General features: G+C 36.4%; 1 long non-coding RNA gene across 1 annotated transcript; it reads left to right on the forward strand.

Moving 5' to 3' along the window:
- Positions 1-932: 932 nt before the first annotated feature.
- On the forward strand, positions 933-19030 carry LOC118350438 (uncharacterized). The gene is made up of 3 exons (XR_004804239.1): positions 933-1470; positions 14072-14181; positions 18866-19030. It is a non-coding gene; the product is annotated as an uncharacterized LOC118350438 (long non-coding RNA).
- The last annotated feature ends 3847 nt before the right edge of the window (positions 19031-22877 follow it).

Here is a 22877-nt window from a genome sequence, read left to right on the forward strand (position 1 = left end):
ATTACTTAGATTTCTAGCTCCCTAGTGATCAGAGGAGCAATGAAGTTATTCACTAACCCAACCTCTAACACCTTACTAACTTTATAAAAATTTATTGTTGTAAAATATAGATAAGATTAAATTTACCATTGTAACCACTTTTAAGTGCACAATTCAGTGGCATTAAGTACATTCACATTGTTGTGAAACCATCACCACTATCTATTTCCAGAACTTTTTTTTATCACTTTAAATAGAACCTCTTGTATGTAATAGCAGTAGTTCCCTCTTGCCTCTTCTCCCAGTCCCTGGCAACCCACCATTCTGCTTTCTGTCTCTATAAATTTGACTATGCTAAATACTTCATGTTGGTGGACTCTTACAGTATTTGTCCTTTTGTTACTAGCTCGTTTCACTTAGTATAATGTCTTTAGGATACATCCATGTTGTAGTATATGCCAAAATTCCGTTCCTTCTTAGAGCTGAATAATATTCTATTATCTGTACATAACACTTTTTGTTTACCTACTCATCTATTAAAGATATATGGGCTGTGTCCACCTTTTGGCTATTGTGAATAATACTGCTACTACAGCTTGCTATATTACTGAAAGCTATTGAGAGCTACCTTTGTCTTGCTGTTAAGCTGGGCAAGTTAGGCTCATTCCATAGAGACTGTCACCACATACATAACAGAACCCCCGGGGGAAATGTATCCCATTCCATTCTACTGTTGCTAAAGTTTAGCATCACTGCCCAAACAAAACACTCACTGCAAGTGCTAGCTATCAGAGTTGCTGTTACTTCTTTCCAAAACACAGAATTCCTGGTGAGAAGAAGATCCCTTCCCCCAGCATTAAGCTTACACTCAAAACTGACCTGGTTGCTATGTGTACAATATTGTCAGCCATTACCTGTCATTCAGAGGCAGGTGATTTCCCCCAAAGCACTCCATGAGTGTGTTAGAGGTGACCCCAGTGTCAATCAGAATATTCCAGAATCAGTCAGTTCTCTATGCCAACAACCCATGGCCTAGAGTACAATCTAAGAAGCCAGTTTTTGGAATGTGTACCTTATACCTTATAACCTCTAAGACCTATAGACCACTAGGTTTCATGGAGCAGCATGAAGACTCCATCTGCCTACAGAGATAGAGCCAGGCTTGGCTTAGTCAAGAAGTGTCATTGTATTCTCTATAGTACAGGAGTGAATATTTGTTTTATATCTCTATGAAACTAAATCTGATTTCTCCGGGATACTCCATTAGACATGTATACACTTACCTTTGGAGGTCTGCTGGGGCAGGCCCACAAGAACTCTAATCAAATAAAGGAGTAGCCCTCTGCAAGAAGAACTCATCCTGGGAGAAAGGAGAATCAATCAAATGAATTTGATCTAACAACTAAACCTCAGGTGTTTAATAAGAGTCATGGCAATTCTGAATGCAGTATGGCATCTATCTCTCAGGTCTGACCTCAAACACACAAACAGGTGAGTCCTAGGGAGCAAGGTATTCTGAGAAACACTAGAAACATTCTTTCTATTAACTCTATAAGGTACTGACACTTAGCAAATACACTGGTGGTGTGTATGTGCTATCATGTAATGCAAAAGTGGTGGTTTGTAAGGAGTGAGCACTCCAGTTCTGCAAGGAACATATAAAGCTTTGGTGCCTGTGTGACTTGAGGCAACCTGATGGACCAGTATACAGGCTAGTGTCTGAAGCAAGTGTGAGGATGGAGGTGAGTGGCAAAAAAGAGTGGCATTGGTGTGAGTAGAAGTGATTTCAAAGTTGCACAGGTAGGGGCGCCTGGGTGGTTCAGCGGTTGAGCCTCTGTCTTTGGCTCAGGGCATGATCCCAGAGTCGTAGGATCAAGTTCCACATTGGGCTTCCTGTGTGGAACCTGCTTCTCCTTCTGCTTGTGTCTCTGCCCCTCCCCCTCTGTGTCTCTCATGAGTAAATAAATAAAATCTTTAAAAAAAAAGTTTCACAGGTATTGGTGCTCACAGAGATGCTCATGCCAGCTGATGGAAGCATTGTGATTAGAAAGGGCAAGTGGGGAGCAACTTCATACAACTTTGCTAGTCATGGCCTTTCCTTAAGGGAACTGGGGCAGGAGAGTAGAAAATGGTACATGCTATGGTGTGTCATAGGATCTGTGTCTGACCATGTGTGAACACTCCAAGGGACTCTCAATTAGGATGAGATGAAATTCCAACTCATACTATCAAAGGGTTCCAATTACTTTTATCATGGATTTGTTTGGACTTAGGAGGCACATGGCTCCTTAACTGAGGTACATAAAGGCTAATTTGAGAATGTTTCTTTAACATAATCAGATGATCAAATTTTCACTTCTTACCTGTCTCCTAGACAAGATTTTATTTCCCTATGCTATTTGTTTCTAATAGTGTCTTTTATGTTTGTAAGAATGAGGAACATTTAACTATTTACTGTTCTTAAATAGTGAACTATTTACTTCTTATAATATAGAGTAGGGGTCACAGCTTCAAGGACAATGGGTGATTAAACAGGTAACTATGTGTGAGTGAGTGACATGATGATTATAAGACAATAGGGAGTGGCTAGAGAAAGTGCAGTCCCTTTCTAAAGGCATGCTATTTCACTAAAAACAAAACTCAAACCCAAAACTTTTCTAGACCTAACAAAACTTATCTATGGGCCATATTAAGCCAAGACCAACTCTCCTCCCAGGATCATCACCCAGTCTTCATTTTCTAATCCTCACGACAAAGAAAGTTACTCTCACCGCAACACTAATGAGATCAATGATCTTTTTCATTAACATGGATGAACACCAACAGAAATATATTACTTCAGTTATTCTAGAAACTTATCAAAATCAGAGACCCTACTGTTTTGTACTCTGAGTACTTAACCAATTTACAAATACCAGGCATCATGATCTCATGGGGAAACCACATCAGATATATAGGAGTGGTAACATCTAACAATCACAGAGTGCTCATTTCTTGCTAGGCATTATATTAAGAATGTTCCATATGCTGTCTTATTTGCTCTTCCCAACTAACTTACTATATAAGTGTTATCATTATCCTGGGTTTACATATGAAGGGACTAATGCTAAAGTCAAAAAATGGTAAGCAGAGATTCCATGACTCCAAAGTCCATGATTTTAACCAAAATGTAAATACTTATGATAAAGCAAGAGTGTGAGTCAGCAGCTCAAGTATTGCATAATCAGGTGGAGCAAAGATATTGTATATAGGTAAAATTTAACAGAGAATTATTGCTTGCAAAAATAAACCTTTGGCACTTCATACAGAAGGTAGGAGTAGGGAGGGGGTCCCAGGGATTTTGGATGGGAGTTTGGTGGTAGGAGGTGGATGTCAGTGGGTTAGTGTGAGGTGGGGTCTGACCAAGGGTGTATGGAGATAGCCTTGAAGCCCAGCTACCCCTCTACCATAATTTCTCTCTGTCCCTCCCTCCTCCTCTACCCTCATCTGTCCAATTATACAACTTCCAACTAAGAAGAACTAAACTAAAACTTAGGGGAAAAAAATACTCTATTTCATATATTTGAAGCACATTTGATTTTTCTGTCTACCTCCCAACCTACCTCTTGGGGGTTTATCCTCTACCAAATTAGGAAAATAGAAAAGTTGTAAACTTTAATAATATAGAGAAAAGGACAGAATACTTTTCCGTTTATAACATACCAGTTATGTTCTAGGCAGTGAGTTTGATTATGCACTGGCTGTTTCCCTCAGAGGGAAGGGCTGGAAGAGATCAGAGAGAATGAACCCCAACTCCCACAGAAGTTTGAGAGGCAGAGTAAAGTGTTTCTCTGCCTTGTCTTTGGACTGTATGTGGATGGGTGGGGGGGGATTTGTGGCACTAATGTTTCTGACAATGAACAAAATCTCCCCATGCTTCCTAATGTCACTCTGTGATGGCTTATTTTATGTGCCAATTTGTCTAGGTTATAGCACCCACACATATGGTAGAACATTATTCTAGATGTTTCTGTGAATATAGTTTTTATATGAGATTTACATTTAAATCAGTATACTTTAAGTAAGGCAGATCACCCTTCATAATGAGGTGGACCTTATCCAATCAATTGGAAGCCTTAATAGAAAAAGACTGATCTCCCTAGAAGAAAGGTTAGTTCTACCATCAGACCACCTCTGGACTCAAATGGGCACACTTCCCTGGGTTTCCAGCCTGCCAGCCAGCCTTCAGATTTTGGACTTTTTAAGCTTCTTTAACTGCATTAGCCAGCTTTTTAAAAATCTCTCTTTCTCTCTTTCTCTAAAAAGAAAAAGAGATACATATATATACAGATATATGCAGCTACACACACATACCACACATCTCACATCTTGTTCTATTTCTCTGGAGAAACTTGACTAATATCTTATTTTATCACTTTTTTTTTTTTTTTTTTAAAGACTATTTGAGAGAGAAAGAGCACAAGCAGGGGACAGGAGCAGAGGGAGAGGAAGCAGCAGACTTTCTGCTGTGCAGGGAGCTCCATGCAGGGATTGATCCCAGGGCCCTGGACCATGACTTGAGCCCAAAGCAGGCACTATAACTGACTAAGCCATCCAGGTACCCCTATCAGTTCTAAGATATACTTTTCTCTCTCTCTCTTTTTTTTTTTTTTTTTTTTTTTTTGCATTTTAACATCTCTGAAGTCATAAGGTATCTTAAATTGATATTATTTTAAATGAAATCTGATTTTTCTTAGTTTGACAAAATATTCAGCATCCCCCCAACTAGATCTTAATTTGCAACATGCAGGCCAATAGATTGTTGGATTGAGCCAACTGATTATATAGTACAACCATCTATGATATGTGTAGTTATGCAGTGACTTCTCTCCAAAGGACCTAGGAACTCTGTGAAGTTTTAAATAATTATTTCCTGGGGGCCTGGATGGCTTAGTTGGTTAAGCATCTGCCTTTGGCTCAGGTCATGATCCCGGATCCTGGGACTGAGCAACCTTGTCAGGCTCCTGCTCAGCGGGGAGTCTGTTTTTCCCTCTGCCCCTCCTCCTCTGCTCATGCTCTGTCTCTGGCTTTCTTTCTCTCATATAAATAAATAAAGAAAGAAATATTTTCCATAATCCTATCATTCGGCTGCCATCTGTAAACTCTGAAAAATAATTTTTTTCTAGGGAATGAACATTATGAATGCTATGAAGGACATAGAATCTTAAAAGAATGTTTTGGAAGGGGAGACTATGAAAAGATAATACAAGATATTTCTTCTTAAGTAAGCCTCATTGCACGACTTACATCCCACTTTCTTTCAGTACAGTTTTCTAATACTTCAGCCACTTTACTCTGTTGCAAGTGATGGCATTTTGTTTTTCTACCAGCCAAATTTTCAAAAGAACTGGATAACTGGCCAATGCTACAACACTTTTTTGACATATCAGCTTGTTATATAAGATTAAGAGCTCCTTGAAGGTAGGAGTAGGTCTTAGGTGTGTATGTATCTCTAGTACTAAGCATGTGTACATGGTGTACATTGATATTTGTCAATACGTGCATGTCATTGAATGTGTTGACTACATTGTAGAGTGTTAGTGAATGTCCAGGCATCCAAGGCAGATTGTCTTTTCCAGGTTGTGAAAACCCTGAAGGTGGCTTATTCAAAATAGCAAAGGCTTGGTGCTTCAAAACACTGGTTTGAATTCTGGTTCTGCCACTTACAGGCTGGGTGACTAGTATATTAGTTAATTTTTCTGAGCTTCAGATTTTCGCACTTGGAAAGGAAACATTATAATATCTATGTTGAAGAGTTTTGTGAGGGTTAAAGTAACTTTTGAAAGAAGCAGGCACTTCATACTCTCATAGAAATGTGGTAGGTAACTCTCAGTGTTCTATTACCCCTCTTTGCTTCCCTACTATAGCACTAGGCACAGTGCCTAGCACTTGGAAGATATTCAATCATGTTTGTTGAATGAATCACAAAGAAGTGTCTTGATGGAAAACACACACTATTTTTGGCTTTCTATACAACATGCAATAAATTTTACAGCCTGACTCTTAAGAATCATTCATGATGCTTCTTTTACTCAGAATTCAATATTTTCAACTTAAGAGCCTAGGCTCTCTCCCTCTCATTTATAAAAATTATCTTAATTTAAATGAAAACCAACCAACCATCAAACAAAATTACGAGTACTTTAAATCACAGAACTTACCTCACGTTTATGGTATTACTAGGTTGGATTTTCATATGGGGAACTAAAATGCTTATTTTTAGCTTTTAAGAGATAATCACAACACTGACATTTTAGTGTCAAAATTATTTCCTCTCTCATTTCTTACTTTCCTTCCTTTTTCTTCTGTCCTACCCACCATCTGTTTGAGAGTTCAATGAATGAATCATCCAACAGGCAAACGAACTCTGGATGACACATTACTTTAAGCCACATCTGAAATAAATTGAAAGTTTAAAAGGCCACATAGCATCAATCGATGTGCATGCTATTCTCGCTGAAAGACAATCAGATGCCAGAAGGGCCTTTTGTAACACACTGTCCCAGGAACTATCAGTTCCAACATCCACATGTACATTCTTCATGTGAAACATTGGCAGCCATTTTGTACTTACTGTTGCATGTTCATAACTCTTGATATAAATGATTCACCACATTATGGTAGCATTTGGTCAGAGAAGTGAAACTAATAGCTAAAAGACAATGTCAAAACCAAGTTTCAGGAGGCAATAGGAAGAACAAAGCCTAGACAGACTAGAAGCTGAGTGCAGACAGATGGAAGGAAGGTAGGAAGGAAGGAGATGTGGGTTGGTGGATGGATTTAGGGCCAGATTAGCTCAAAAACCTGAATCAAATTTCAACTCTACATTGTAGAAATTGAGCAGAAGCTCAATTTGTTCCCAAATAATCTGTTGCCAAACAGAAACTTCATATATTCAGTGGAATCATTTAACAAAGGACATGAGGGATATATCACTGAACAAAACAAAAATCTATAAACTCAGAGATTTTGCTCCAGTAGGGAAAGATATAATAAACAATTAATGTAACCAATAAATAAACTATAAAATATATTGAAAGAGAAAGAGAAGTCCTATAGAGGAAGAAAAAGGTCAGAATAAGGAGTAGTATAAATGCGAGACTACCAGAGTGAAAGTTTCAATTTAAATGAATATGTAGCCTTAACATGAGGATTACTTAAATATCAATTGGAATGACTGAAATGGCAGAATCACAAAATTTTTTTAAAAAGCAACATTAAACAAAGAGGGATGCCTGGGTGGCTCAGTGGTTGAGCGTCTGCCTTAGGCTCCGGACGTGGTCACAGAGACCCGGGATCAAGTCCCATATTGGGCTCCCTGCAGGAAGCCTGCTTCTCCCTCTACCTATGTCTCTGCCTCTGTCTCTGTGTCTCTCATGGATAAATAAATGAAATCTTTTTTTTTTTCTTTAAGCAACATTCCACAAAGAGAGGAATTTTATGACATATAAAAAAACACAGTCTTCATTGAACTTAAATAAAGCCCTGAAAACATTTCAAAGATACTTATTTATATTCTTTTTAATAAAACTCTGTACTATTAAAACAAAGAACACAGGTATGTGAATTTCACTTACTGGCAAGGTTAAAGTCCTTTAAACTCAGTCTCATCTCATTGTCCATGTGACTGATATTATCCCTATTTTACAGGTGGGGACATTGAGGGCCAAAGAATGTTTATGACTAAACACAATGAGTCAGTGGTAAGGATTATGGAAAATGAATGACCTAGGCAGCATACAAATGACTTCATCTTATGTGGGTTTGGCTATGTAAGTTACATTATCTCAGCAGTTTTGTGAACATGGTTTTCTTCATGATTATCCCTCTTCCTGTCTGGTTGTCCCAAGAGACCTGGCTATTGAGAAAAGCTCTGTGAGAGCTGAGAATGAGTGCAAATGCCTGAGAGATACCATAGCTGTATGCAGAATGTGCCATGCTACAGATTTTTCTCTAATGAAGGAATTCAGAAAAAAGACTAGCTACTGCCAACCAGTTTAAGTTCCAAGGGTTTTTTTTTTTTTTTTCCTCCTAGAAAAGTGCCTTCTTGGCTCTCACTTCATAGGAAAGTGACAGTCTTTACAGTAAATCAGTCCCTTATCTCCTTTTCACTTTTTCAATCTTAAGAACATGGTTAATACCATGATGTGTGGTTCAGCTAATGAACTCCCTGATTACACTTGGCAAATGACAGGAATGACAGCAACTCCATTAAACTTATGGGATGATTATTCATTTAAATTTGGAATTCAAGATAAAATTGGGAAATTCGTCAAGGAGAGGCAAACTTTTCAGGTGGTCCTATCATATAATTTGAAATTTTGGGTCAACAGAATGCAGCTAAGTATTTATTTCTGTAACTGGATTATTTTGAAAATTTTCCAAGTTACTGCAGACTAAACTTAAAACAGGATATTATATTAATCAAATCCTAAATATGGTTTAAGAGTTTATGATAAACTGGTTTCCTTGAAACTTCTTTCATTTGTGTTAACTGTACTATTTTCTCATTAAAGCGTTAAAGATAAATGTGCAATGCTGTTAACCCATTTTGCTTCTTGGATTATTATGTTCACACATTTACACACACAGATGGAGTGCCTAATTATCCAGGATAAAAGGCTTTGAATATTCAAACTATTTTTGCCCAAGGCTACTTAATTTATCCACCTTTATTCCATTAGTGGCCATTTTCCTTACCTTGAAAGTTATCAGGTTTAAAACCCCAGGAATTCCAAAACAAACAACTCTTCCCTCCCTCTGTCATCCTTGTTCTGCTGCTTCTGACCTTGACCCTAAAAACTAATCATGCCTTATAAGAGCCAGTCAAGCTGACTTGAGTTAAGGTCAATTTAATTAGAACTTGAGTGTGCGATCAGGTGTATGAATTTTTCCCCCTTCCAGAAAGAGGTCAGAAACATGAGAATGGAGCCCCGATCTGGTTTAAGAGAAAAATAAATTGGTTTCACAGTGACCACTGTGATGTCTGGCTATCTAATTTCTCAGTTGGATTACAACTAGGCGCCCTACATACAGCTAGTCTCAATAGTTACACAAGGCTACCAGAAGGAAACTTTAACTGGTGAGAATGCTGGACCTAGAGCTGTCCAGGAAACTGGGAACAGGGTGACATCAGCTGGCCTCCAGAAATTTTGAGAACTTCCATTTGGCTTCCAAGAACAATTGAAGGTGTTAATTCTGATTTACAAAACTGTCTGTGTTTTGGATGCTAGTTACCTTAGAAATCAGCTCCGAGGTTGTAAAGAGTTCCCAGATTTACACTTCAGACACCCAGAAGCAACACCCTTCCATGAAAAGCCAAGATGACTAGAATTAATGGCAGCCTTAATCACAGGACCCTATTTTGTACATTCAGTTCCCACCACCAACCCCGGCTTCCCTTACTAAGTAGAAATGTGAATGTAGGAAAACTTTAGCACTAAAAGCTTAATATTTCTGACATTGAAGGTCCAATTTTAGAAGAGTTTAACAAAAATTTTAAGTATATATTTTAATAAATTATTGCTTATACATTATACCATATGTTTATTTTTATTAGATCTCACTAGCAAGGACACATTCTCATGAGCAGTGAGATTTAAATACATTAAGGGGTCACCTTCTGTGAATGGATTTTTTTTTTAATCTACCTTATATTTATACCAGCTTTTAAAAAGGATTTGGTAGAATTTTTTTTCCATAAGCCTTCTGTGAGGTTGATTAACCTGCATACACTTGTACCCTTACTATCATATTCTAATTACTCAACTATCTTCTCATTTTTCCAAGAAATCCTAAAAATTCTTTGATCCAAATAGTGAACTATTGAGGCTGTCTGGTAGTTCAAGTATTCCCTGGAACTAGCAGTATCCTCAATGCTCAGTGCTACTCCTTTTTAATATTTTATAGTGTTCTAGGACAATTCTGTAACATTCTTTTCACCTGCAGCTTGTCTTCCTCATATTTTCTTCACAAAGAATAAAATAGAAGTAAACTGGTTAAGAGGCTTACTTAAAGCCATCCAACAGATTGATAATAGAAGTAGCATTGGCATACCCTGTCTCCTTGAAGAAAGCTTTTTGTGGGTATGCATTTTTCTACCAACTAAATTACCCTGTACAATATCAGCAGACAGTCTCAAGACAAACTGTTCTTGCTGGTTTTGTTAAAACATGGATATGGAGCACACATATATGAGAAGATCATAGAAAAGAATAAGAAATAAGTAGAGTCAATTCAATATTTAAGTATGAGTAAAATACATAAATTATGTACAATTAAAAGTGTATAACTTTGAAATTGGACAGTTATTGATAGCCTTAAATACTCTTGCATTGGTATCAAAAGCAGAGAACTGTTGTGCTAACACACTAGGAAGACCAGCAGTTACTCATTCCCTTTCATAAACTCACCAGTACAGTCAGAGCATAAAAAGTAAAGATTGTTAGCAATGTCTGACCTCCTCATTGCCCAAGTAACCGTCTTTTCTTATTGTCTTGAGCATGAAGGAAGTGGCAAACCAGTAGGACTGTAATCTGTTATCTGTTACCACTGAGAGCAGTGCCGTTTTGTGACACCAAGACAGAAAGCCCAGAGAGGCAGACATAGGGGAAACTCATCCAATGAAAGCTGTACTAGACATTTTCTTCATCTTTCCTTCAAATGACTCATTTATAACTGTGATGTGTTTATTCATGGGAAGAAGGAAAAGAGATGTATTTGAAGAAAAGTTTAGAAAAGATAGAATAGGGTAGGCAAAGGGTGACTGCACCAGAGTAGGTAGTCTCCTGGTCCTGATCCACATGCTGTCGATAATTTTGTGTGTGCACACACTTTCCCATGAACTAGTTGTCTCCACAGATTATTGGATAAAGAAGCCTATACATACACTGGTGGGCAGAACATATGATGAATCCTCATGCCAGGAGCCTTGAATGGTGCATACGGAGGAAATTGGATAGCACACATCAAGGCACACTTGTTCTAGTCACTAGAAAGCACATGAATAAAAGTAAACTCCAAAAGGTGTTGAATGGTAATGCTGTTTTACTAAAGCTTGTCTGGCTGCCAAATATGGTCAAAACAGCTTTTTGTTTGCTTGTTTTAAGCCCTAGAGCTTGTAGCTGTTGGCTTTTATGATTAAGACATCAATTTTGAGAAAATCCTTTAATTGTTAGGCTTTTTAAACCTTAATGCCTGGATACTACTCTAAAGATGCCCTTGCCTCCCTTCTGTTCTACTCTGTAAAATGTCAGCTCTAGAGTTCTTTCACAATCCAGTACAAAGCTGACTAGAAAGATCATAAAATTAGGGGATCACAAACATTAAGATAAAATAGTTCTTTGTCCCATGAACTAAAAACTAATGTACCCTCCCAGTGCTTCCCCATCCTTTATTCCCAAGTGACATTTTTAGTCTTTCAAAATAAAAATAAATAAATAAATAAAAAATAGTGTAAACTTTTATATAGTGTGAACTTAAAGTTAAGCTTCAAATGATCTTGGAATCAGTCAGTATGAATCATGGGATAATAACAGTGAAGAGACCATGTTTTTATTAACATATTGGTTCTGTAGAAAAACATTTTTAAACAATCTTATCTTTTTTAAGATTTCATTTGTGTTGATTCATGAGAGACACAGAGAAAGAAGCTGAGACATAAGTAGAGGGATTAGCGAGCTCCCTATCGAACCCCGGGGATCACACCCTGAGCCCAAGGCAGATGCTCAACCGCTGAGCCACCAGGCATCCCATTTTTAAACATTCTTAATGAATGTTTTAAGAATCTAAATTGAAAGAAACACTTGCTTGAAGTAGTCTGGTTGACTTATTTTACTCTAAATTATAAATAAAATATAGATGCTAAAATACTAGATATCATTTTATAGTTGATACTTATAGTTTTATAGAAAATGGTGTGTTATGTAAGCATATTTGATTGGACCCTTGAAGATCTATGGACGTATTTTAGATAGCATATCTTTTACACTGGTATGAAAAATTATGCACCTATGTGTAGATATCTTCTGTCAAACTTCAAATGGGTTCAAGACATATATAAGAAAGCTTTAAAAACACTGACCCAAAGGCTATATCTTACACAATTCAAATCTTTTTAGTAACCAGTAGTGCTTTTCTTTTTTGAGTGGTTTTCCAACTTAAAGTTGTTCTGCTTACCCAACTGGTAAGGCATTATCTCAAACTTTTGTAATATTTGGTCTGTGCACTCATTGCACAATGCAAATTTCTTTTCATTAGCCATGCTGTGCGGAGAAAAGGTATGAAGTGTCTAACAGAATAAAGACTATCTTATAGACTAGTAAGAGTGGTTTTAGAACCTTAGAGAATTTATTTAAAACCAAAACGAAAATGCATATATACAGCCCAATATTATTATCTATAAATTACAAGGCAGTTTCTTTTTTTAAATTATCTTTCAGAGAAAGAAAAAACTTTCCTCCCCTGCATTTTAAATATATTTATAGGCACTATGAGTATCTTATAAAAAGTTACTTGGCAATATGTTTAATGATTTGCAACTAAACAGTAACTTTAAATTAGACAGACTTTTTTACTTAAATTAACAGGCAGTCTTTCATTTCCAGAACCATCTCATTAAAAAAACAAAAACAAACAAACAAAAAAACAAAATAGTTTCTCATCTTTGCTGTCCAAGAGAAATGAGCAAAGACCGGAATATTTTTATTGAAAGATGTATTTTTCTTCTCCAGATTTCTTTTTTTAGATGTATGTATGTATGTATTTGAGAGAGAGAGGGAAAGTGCATGAGCAAGTGTCAGGGCAGGAGGGCAGAAAGAGAGGGAAAGAGAAACCCAAACAGACTTGGTACTGAGTGCAAAGCCCAACACAGGCCCTATCTCATGACCCTGAAGTGAAACAGTCTGAGGCTTATCCAACTGTGCCACCTAGGCACCTCTGTTCTTCAGATTCCTATGCATCAAAAGCATCCTGACTATGGGGCACAAAAAGAATTTTCACAAAGCTGATAGTCAAAAGTTCCCTGTGCAATGGCAAAGGACTTGTTGACACAAGAATAAATAATAATTGCTTGATTGTCACTCTGCATCATACAGATAAAAAGAATGTGTGGTTCTTTGGTAATGTGTGGTTCATCCTCTTTTATTAATAAAGAATCCATGGTTCATCTTCTTTTATTAATTTTATATAAACACAATTAAAGAGATGGTTTGAGGAAGCCATAGACTCCCAGTATTGAAGTCTTATCTTTATGTATTTTCTGATTAAGTATCAACCAGTTTTGAAAGTTAACTACATACTTACCTAACCCATAAAGCATTATCTCAGACATTTGTAATATTCAGCTTTTGCACATACTGTGTCCCACTTTCTCATCAATGGACTCCAAAATCAAAAGACAATAAAATATCACAGAAGGAGAAAAACAAGATGTTTGAACATTCCACTTTTTGGTTCAGTTTTCAAGGGTTTGGTTACTGGTTTTCTATAAAATATTACCCTGCAAAACAATTTCTGGACTCCTTATTCTATACGTTCAAAGTTTTTATAACTTTATCCTAAAATTTGCTTCCCAATTTAATAGTGCACTTAAGGTTTTGGGACCAGAGAAACCTGAATTCCAGCCCCAGGTCCAGCATTTACCTAGTGATGGACCTCAGTAACTTGTTTAATGTCCATAAGCCTTAGTTTTCTTGTTTATGAATTTCTCCACTCTTTTTTTCATCAGGTAATTATTGACTCACTTATCATTTGATAGTTCATTGTTTACTATCTGTTATTTATCTCTAATTCCCTGAACTATTATTTATTCTATTATTTCAATCTTTATTACTTCCATTGTTAAGGATTTATGTTCAATATCCCAAACCAGACTGTAAGGGCAAGTATATCTTACATTATTTTTTATTCTCTATAAAACCTAGCAGAATGTCTTGTTCTATATGTACTATGTAGTGTTGACTTAATTTTTAAGTCTGCATATGTGTGTGTGAGAGAAAGAATCCAAAATTATCTTAAATATATATATATATATATTTTTTTTTTTTCTTTACAGAACTCATGCCTATAGCACTGAGTTACATGATGAGATTTGGAGTCCTGAAAAATTATCACAGCCAGTAATGTGCTGGAGCTAAACTCTACTCTTCCAAAAGCCGATGAATAGTATGTATCTCTTTTCCAATTCTGCATGTAATGATACCTCATTGGTAGTTTGAAACAAGCCGTATTAGGAGTATTTATACTATGGGAATTGGCAAACACTACAAACCTGGGCTTTCTTTTTCTCATTTCTTTTGTTCTCTTCATTTATTCTTTTTTCCTTTATTTCCTTCCTTCCTTTCTTTTTTTCTCTCTTTCTCTCTCCCTTCCTCTCTCCCTGTCCCTTTCTTTGTTTGTTTTCACAGAAAGTTATTATATATTTACCAGGACATCACTGTTTAGAGCCCACAAAGATAGATTTAGAACCATCCATAAGATGTGTATAGATTTAAATGTCTTATTGACGTATTGAGAAAACCTAGATAATCTATGACTCTTTCCCAAAATCAGAGGGCATCCTATGCACATAGAAATAGCATACTCATATATTATAATTTACAGTTACCATTTAAATCCTTTGCAGATTTCCAGTAATCCACTTAAACTTCTGCTTATTGCTGTTCAGTTCTCCCAACACCGTTGTTGAAAAGACTGTCTTTTCTTCACTGGTTATTCTTTCCTGCTTTGTCAAAAATTAGTTGGCCATATAATTGTGAGTCCATTTCTGGGTTTTCTATTCTGTTCCATTGATCTATATCTGTTTTTGTGTCAGTACCATTCTGTCTTGATGACTACAGCTTTGTAATATAGCTTGAAATCCAGAATTGTTATGCTTCCAGCTTTGCTTTTCTTTTTCAAGATTGCTTTTGTTCTTCAGGGTCTTTTGTCATAAAAAAGAATGAAATCTTGCCATTTACAATGACACGGATGGAGCTACAGTGTATTATGCTAAACAAAATAAGTCAGAAAAAGACAAATACCATAGGATTTTATTCATATGGAATTTAAAAAGCAAAACAGGTGAACATGGAAGAAAAAAAAGAGAGGCAAATCATAAAACAAACTCTTAACTATGGAGAACAAACTGAGGGTTACCAGAGGGAAGGTGGGCAGAGGGATGGATTAAGTAGGTGATGGATATTAAGGAGGGCACATGGGATGAGCACTGGGTGTTATATGTAAGTGATGAATCACTAAGTTCTACTTCTGAGACTCTTATACTGTATGCTAACTGTAATTTTAAAAAAAACTTGAAACAAAATAATATCCTTTGCAAATGGTCTTGATATTTGGCAATAGTCCATATGTTTGTATAGTGTAGCTATGGCCTTAGTAGTTATTTTCCACAGATTTTATGTATGTAAAATTTGTATTCCTTCTAAGCCATGAGCTCCTCAGAGGAATTTACTGGACTAAAGACAAGTGTCAATCAAGAGCTATACTAATGACTGTACTGGGTTCAAAATAGTCACTTAAGGAAAAAATATATGTCCATTTATTACTTAATTTTAAAATTTAATATTTTTATAACAAAGAATTTAAAAGAAAAAGAATGTGTTCCAGAAACCAAATAATTACCAATGCACAATTACAGTCTCAACCTTGGATATCCAGATAGAGATTGCAGCAGCTTTTTAAAAATGTCTCCTTTTGTCATTTGTTCTAAAATTCAAGCTTCAGTGTTTAAAAGATCCATTGTCTGCATTAGATCAGCAATATAATCCTTGAGAAACTTATATCTGTTCTTTAAAACCATCAGTTTTTTTTGTTTTGTTTTTTTTCCTAAAGCACCTCCAGTTCAGGTCCTGGAGTCAGCTCTCTGTATTGCATTCAGGAGAAATATTCTTGAATGTGAGAGGAGGAACAAGAGGAAGGCACATTAGTAAAATATTGGTTTGCATACGATATATTTTCCTGCCTTGAAAAAATTTGCTATGAAGGCTGATATAAAATACCCCTGAAAATAAAAATATCATTCCATATCATAATCACATACTAAAAGTCCAGTGATCCATCAAACACTCAAGACAGACTATTGTATGTGAGCCTAGAAACTGATCTCCTATTTCAGGAAAACCAGAAACTCTTGTCTTACCACAGAGGCATTGTGGTTAAATCACCTTGACTAAGAAATCCAAAGGAGAGCTGAATCCCCAGTATACAGTGAAACAGACATGGAGTTCTAACTCCCTTGCAGTAAGTTAGATTTTAATGATCGGATTTCTTCATTTGCAACTTCCCAATTTTGCCAGTTCAAGACTTTGGTCCTGGATTGCTCCCTGTGCTCCTTGCCAGGGCCTGAGTGCCTTATGTTCCCCTCCTCCAGCAGTAGCTACCTGCAGACAGACCAAATCTAGGACCTAACTTTTCTGTTAGAATGAAGATTAGCAGGTATTAAAGACATATTAGTATTTAGTTAAGAGTCTCACCCAGATATTAACGGAAGAAATTAAAGAATATGTTGGACAGAAACTGCATCTCTGGAATATATATTGTGACAGGGACAAACATTCCAAATATTTGCCTTTTGTGGGATCACTAGAACCTTTCTGCTCACATTCTAAATGAGGATAGTATCCGTGATGGGATGTCTAAATAGAGACCCAAGATTATGGTGCTTACTGGGGCAAAGCAGCAAGGAAAAACATCCAAACTAAAAGGGCAGTTTACTCTGTAAACAGTAATTTTAAATTGACATTTGACTTCAGATAAGTTGAAACATCTGAGCCTGAATCCCATGCCAAATTAAAACATACATAAAAACCATACTTTGGGGTTACAGACCTTTCAGAGATGGAGTGGAAATATAAGTATATTCTTTACACAGACCTGTTCCTAATCATGTATCTTCCATGTTTAAAACACTTCAGTTGTTTCCATTTCACTATAAAACAAATCCAAGCCTCAGAATGGCAGGCAAAGCCCTAATGATCTGACTCTTCCTGTCTCACGGTTCACCCCTTTGCCCCCAAACATCCTCTGGGCCACTCATACCACATTTCTCCCGGTTACCTGTTTTCAGGCCTTTCCACAAGCTATTCTGTACCCAAAGCTCTGGCTGATTCCTATATATTTGGGAGGCCTTAACTTGGGCCTTTCCTCTGGGAAACCTTTGCAGACTCCTAAAGGCATGGTTAGATGACTTTTATATTTTCTCCATACCCCAGGTACTTCTTCATATAATGCACTGATATATTTTAAGTGTTCATTTACTTTTCCCTATCTACTAAGAGGCAGTCCACTTCATAAGGGTAAGAGACAGTTCATTTTGTTCATGCTGTGTCCTCAGTATACTACCTGCCTGTCAGTAATTACTGCTTACTTAATGAATAATTTAAGCTCTTGTAACATTCTGTTTGATTAATGACCACAAGTAGCTGAATGATTAGTATCATTGCAGGGAAATTCATGAGAGAAGAGAACCTGTTCTGTTCATTGTATGCACAGCACTAACATCATACCTGACAATGGGAGATGTTCCATAAATATTTATTGAAGAAGAATTTGGAATACTGAGTAACATTTAAAGTATAATTCATTGCCTTTGAGGTAATGGTTAACATGACATTAACACTAATGTCTCTAACAAAAATGCTAAACGGTTTCAGATCTGATACAATCAAAATAACCCAGGAGAAAAAAATTACCATTCTTGTTATAGTAATCATTACTACTGTAAATATTAATGATTTTGCCTATGATAGATCAAGAATTTTTCCCCTTTCAAGTACTGTCCCGATTAAATATCTTTCAGCCTATTGAGTAGTGTTTTCATATTTGCATCTTTGATTTTCAGTAACATCTAGCATCCTTGAAATATGTTATTTTTCAACTACATAAAAGTGCTTCTTGATTCCTACAACAGAAACATGGTTGGGCTTCTACATTCCTCAGAGAGAAAAACAAAGAAGTTATTTGTACACATCTTCACCTGCAAAACTTTTGGAGAAAATCAAAATATCTAGATAGAAGAAAAGGTACCTGAGGGATGATCTGGTTCAGCACCACACTTAGGGATAAGTGGTTTGTTCCTCCTTTTAAAGGAAGAGGCAACTAGTATTTGACTAGTCTGCTTCAAATAGTTAAATATTTTTCCTTAAAAATAACACTACTCCACAAACACATATACAACACATCACTCTAGTCATTACCTCCACACATAGTGCAGACAATTTGCATACAACTTGATCAAGGAGAGGTATGTACAGTTTGCATAGATTTATGGTAATCAGGGCAGCCCAGGTAGTTCAGCGGTTTAGCGCCGCCTTCAGCCCAGGGTGTGATCCTGGAGACCCGGATCGAGTCCCACGTCGGGCTCCCTGCATGGAGCCTGCTTCTCCCTCTGCCTGTGTCTCTGCCTCCCTCTCTCTCTCTCTCTGTGTCTCTCATGAATAAATAAATAAAATCTTAAAAAAAAAGATTTATGGTAATCATATCAGATTCACACAAGTGGTACTCTCCACTCCTCTTCCCTATCCTTACCATTGAAGTGAAGGAATCTCTTTTACAGTCCTAAGTCAAGAAAACATTGAGTCATAATGATTTTAGTGCTGTAAATTATATTACTATAAAAATATACCCTTAGTTTATTTTTAATAAAGTGAAAGACCAACAACAAAAATTATTTGGTATTAATTTCTTATCTAGAGAAATGATTTAAATTTGAGCTTCCTGAGTTAAGAAAAATGAGCAAATTACAAAGTTAGTCTGCATATTTCCCTTCTCTCTCACCTAGCACATTGCTCCTTACCTCCATAGCTCTCTATTTGGGCCTGACTTCTTAAAACATTTTTTCTCTGAACTCCAGAATCATCAGGCAAAACCAGTAACATCAGAGGTGTCCACTGAATGGCTCAGAATTGAGAAAATCCACCTTTCTGGAAGCAGAGTGACAGAGGAGCTGAAACTGGAGGCTCCTACATAGTGGTCTGGAGAATATGGCATTTCCTTTCACAATCAGAGCAACAGGAGAAGCCAGGTAAGAGCAGGATAGTGGAGCTTCTTAAGCTAGTGCAAAAGAAGAGTTTCAGGAAAAGCAGGATGGATGATACTGGCTATGCAGTAGGTTACTCATTAGGTGACGGGTCAGGAACCTGCATTTACGTTTGAAGTCAGGGACTCAGGGAAACAAACAAGAATATATCAGGGGTCCAAGGCCAAAGGGGAATGAGAGTACCAAAAAGGATACTAGAATAGAGCTTTGAACACAAAGATCAAGGTAGAAGAAGTTTATCAAACTTGGGTCAATACTGGGTGACTGATGATGCTGAGCCACTGAGTGTTGGTCTAAATGATAAAGATCCTGGAGAAGGGTGTGCTGGGCCATGAGATATGTTTAGAGACACCAGACTTACAGAGAGTACAGAGGTAGAGTATTGGAATTGATTTCTGGACCTTTCTCTCATCTCATGATTTTCTTCAGAATTTCCTGCACTGGTCTCAGGATTTTCTATATATATGATTAACCCTTTCTGCTTATGTAATCTTAACTATAGGGCGGCCCCTTACCAGTTAAGACTGTCCCTTTCCACATCTCCAGAAGGCCTTCACAAATCAAGGAAGAAGCAAATTGTCAGCAAAATCAGCCCAGTGAGCACAGGAAAATACTGAAGCTCCACCTCTGTTTCTCACATTTTTATCTCATACAGGATGGCAGCCAGAGTAGAAGAGTATACTCAAGGAGAAAATGTGTTGCACTGATAAAAGGCAAAAATTCCTAACTAAACGTACTTAGAGCAAAAATGACCAAAGCTGACCATTAATCAACTCTCTATCACTCTCACTAAAAATAATCTATTACATATTCCCTCATTCCTTTTAGCCATCATTATCCCTAATCAAGCCTGTTACTGCTAATTTGGAATTTTAGAGTTCTCTGCTGGACAAACCCATAGCATTTGACTTTTCTCTGCTCCAATCCTATCTATATATCAAAGCCACTGAGATTTTTGTCACTATGTTATTCCATATATATCAATGGTTACATATGGCCTACCAAATTAAGTTCACTTTTTAAAATCTGACCTAAACATTTTTGCAACACTACTTTCCACCATCCAATCTGTACCCAAGGAAGCTATAAATATTTGTTATTCCTGATTTCCCAAATATATTTATCTTTTTCTCACATTAGGCCTTAGTCTTTGCTCTTTCCCACTGAGTATGTCTTACTTCCCTCTCTATCTGATAAAATCCTACCCATTCTTCTAGATTCTGCTTAAATGTCTAAAGTACCCCCTCCTCACCTCTTCAATTTTCCATAGTTCTCTCTCTCTCTCTCTCTTATGCCAACTGTACTCATCACATTCTGTGCTTCTTTAAGAGTTTTCTGTGTCCATGGCATAGAGCTTGCTCCTCTTAATATTAATAAATACTTGTTGAATTTAAAAGAAACAAGCATGATTCATAGATAGATAGATGATAGATAGATAGATAGATAGATAGATAGATAGATAGATATAGATGCACACATGAGTCACACACAAACAGCACTATTTTATAATTGAGTTCTATGCCCAAAAAATTCAGAATATTTTTTAAAGTAATACCAGACACTAAGCCTCTACAGAGAAAGTATAGAGATTCTAATCTTATAGAGACATGATCAAAATGTAAAGTGTATTTTCAGTTTTCTAAAGTTTGATTTTGGCCACCATCTTCTTGAAAAGACTCATGTCTACAAAGCTTTCAGAATCTTTATAGAAACCACCATGTAGTCAAATGAGAGAAGAGAATTGAACTAATCAGGAAATCATAAAAATCATATTTTAGACATTCAGTCATTCTGATAAAATCTATGGAAGCTGAACATAGTAACCAGAGGCCCTTTTTTCTTTATCAAATCATACAGTTAATTCAAAAAGAAATCTCCATGGCAAGGTTTGTTTTGTTTCCTTTGTAGTGGTTTCATAAGCACATGGGTCAGGTTGGAGATAAATGTTAAAGCCCTCTTAACTTAGAGGGGTGCCTGAATGGCTTAGTTGGTTAAGTGTCTACCTTCAGCTCAGGTCATGGTACCAAGGGTCCTAGGATCAAGCCCCTGTCTCTCTCTTCCCTTGGCCCGCTGCCCCCCTGCTTGTGCTTTCCTTCTCTTTCTTTCTCTCTTTCTTTCTCTCTCTCTGTCAAACAAACAAACAAACAACTCTGTTAACTTAGAAACTCCAGCCCCTGTCTTCTTGGTATCTGAATAGTGCTAGGGGGAAAAATGACATATTTCATGTGACTCTGAAAATAAACATGATCAATATCCTGAAACCAAAACTTGACATGGCTTTCAATTTTATTTTATTTTATTTTATTTTATTTTATTTTATTTTATTTTATTTTATTATTTTATTTATTTATTTTATTTTATTTTATTTTATTTTATTTTATTTTATTTATTTATTTTATTTTTTTGGCTTTCAATTTTAAATGAAATCAGTATAGTCTTTTTAAATTATTCATAACCCTCTGCCCCAAATAACAAAGCACCCAGCCAAACCCCTAATTTTTATTCTGCCACAGCAAAAACAAATTGTGTAGTAAAAAGAGAAGAGCTAAGACAATGAGAAGGTTTGGGTTCTAGTTCTAATTTAATCTCTGGCTGTGTAAACTTGAGTAAAACACTTCACCGTTTAAATATTCTACCTCCAATCTATAAAATAAGGAAATAATCCTATTGCCTTGCCTATTTAATGATGAAGATTAAATGAAATAAATTAAGGGAAAGCATTTTATAAATTAAGTCCCAAAAGCTCTGATGATCCTGATGCCACTTCCCATTAATCCTCCAATGATCTCCATCCAAGCAGTTGTATAGTCAGGCTAGCTGTCTTCTTTTCCACTTCATAGGCAACCATCTTGACGGATCCTGTGGTATTTTAGTTGCCTGTACTTGTGACGGCTTCTCGCTCTTCCTGTCTGCCTAGCTGAGTCTTGTATTTGTTTCAGAGACTTCATTCCCCATGAAACCTTCAACCTACCAGGATCTTTTTTTTTTTTTAAGAATTTTTTGTACACTTAGCCCCTTCACCTCAAATAGAACATTCGTTTATGACTTTGTATACTCTATTACAATTTGCAAGTCTTGGTGCCATTAGAGTTTGAATTTCTATGTGTAAACACTCTGTCATCTACTTCTTTTATATAACTCAAAGTGCATAGCTCAGGGCTAGGTACTCTTTAAAAGAATGAACTGCTTATTTTCTAACTTTCTTTTCCCAGAGTTACTGACTAAAGGACACTTCATGCCCTAATTTCTGATATCTAATCAATCATAAAGTCCTCTTTATTTTATCTTCAAAATAAAGTCTCAAAGATACCCACCTTTCTTTCTCCCCCACTCATGTCCAAATTTCATCTGCAGCACTTCAAAAACTTCATTAGTGCACCCTTGCTTCAATAATGGTTTCAAATAATACACAAAGCCAGAAAAATCCACTTTTAGAAATCCAATTATGCAGTTGGATGGTTAGAACACTTTAGAATTTTATCACATTTTAAATAATTTAAATAAATCATGTATCTGATAAGGTATCCAGAATATATAAAAATCCTACAACCCAATAACAAAAAACAAATAACCCAATTAAAATAGAGGCAAAAGACTTGAACATATATTTCTCTAAAGAAAATATGCAAATAGCCAGAAAAACACATGAAAAGATGCTTAATATTACTAATCATTAGGGAAGTGTAAATCAGTCAAACTTGCAATGAGATACCACCCCACACAAATTTGAATGGCTGTTATTTAAAAAAAAATAGAAATAACAATTTTTGACAAGGATCTGGAAAAACTGGAACCTTTGTGCATTTCTGGTGGGAATTTAAAGTGG

This window comes from Canis lupus, chromosome 12 (assembly GCF_003254725.2).
Source record: "Canis lupus dingo isolate Sandy chromosome 12, ASM325472v2, whole genome shotgun sequence".
NCBI lineage: Eukaryota > Metazoa > Chordata > Mammalia > Carnivora > Canidae > Canis > Canis lupus.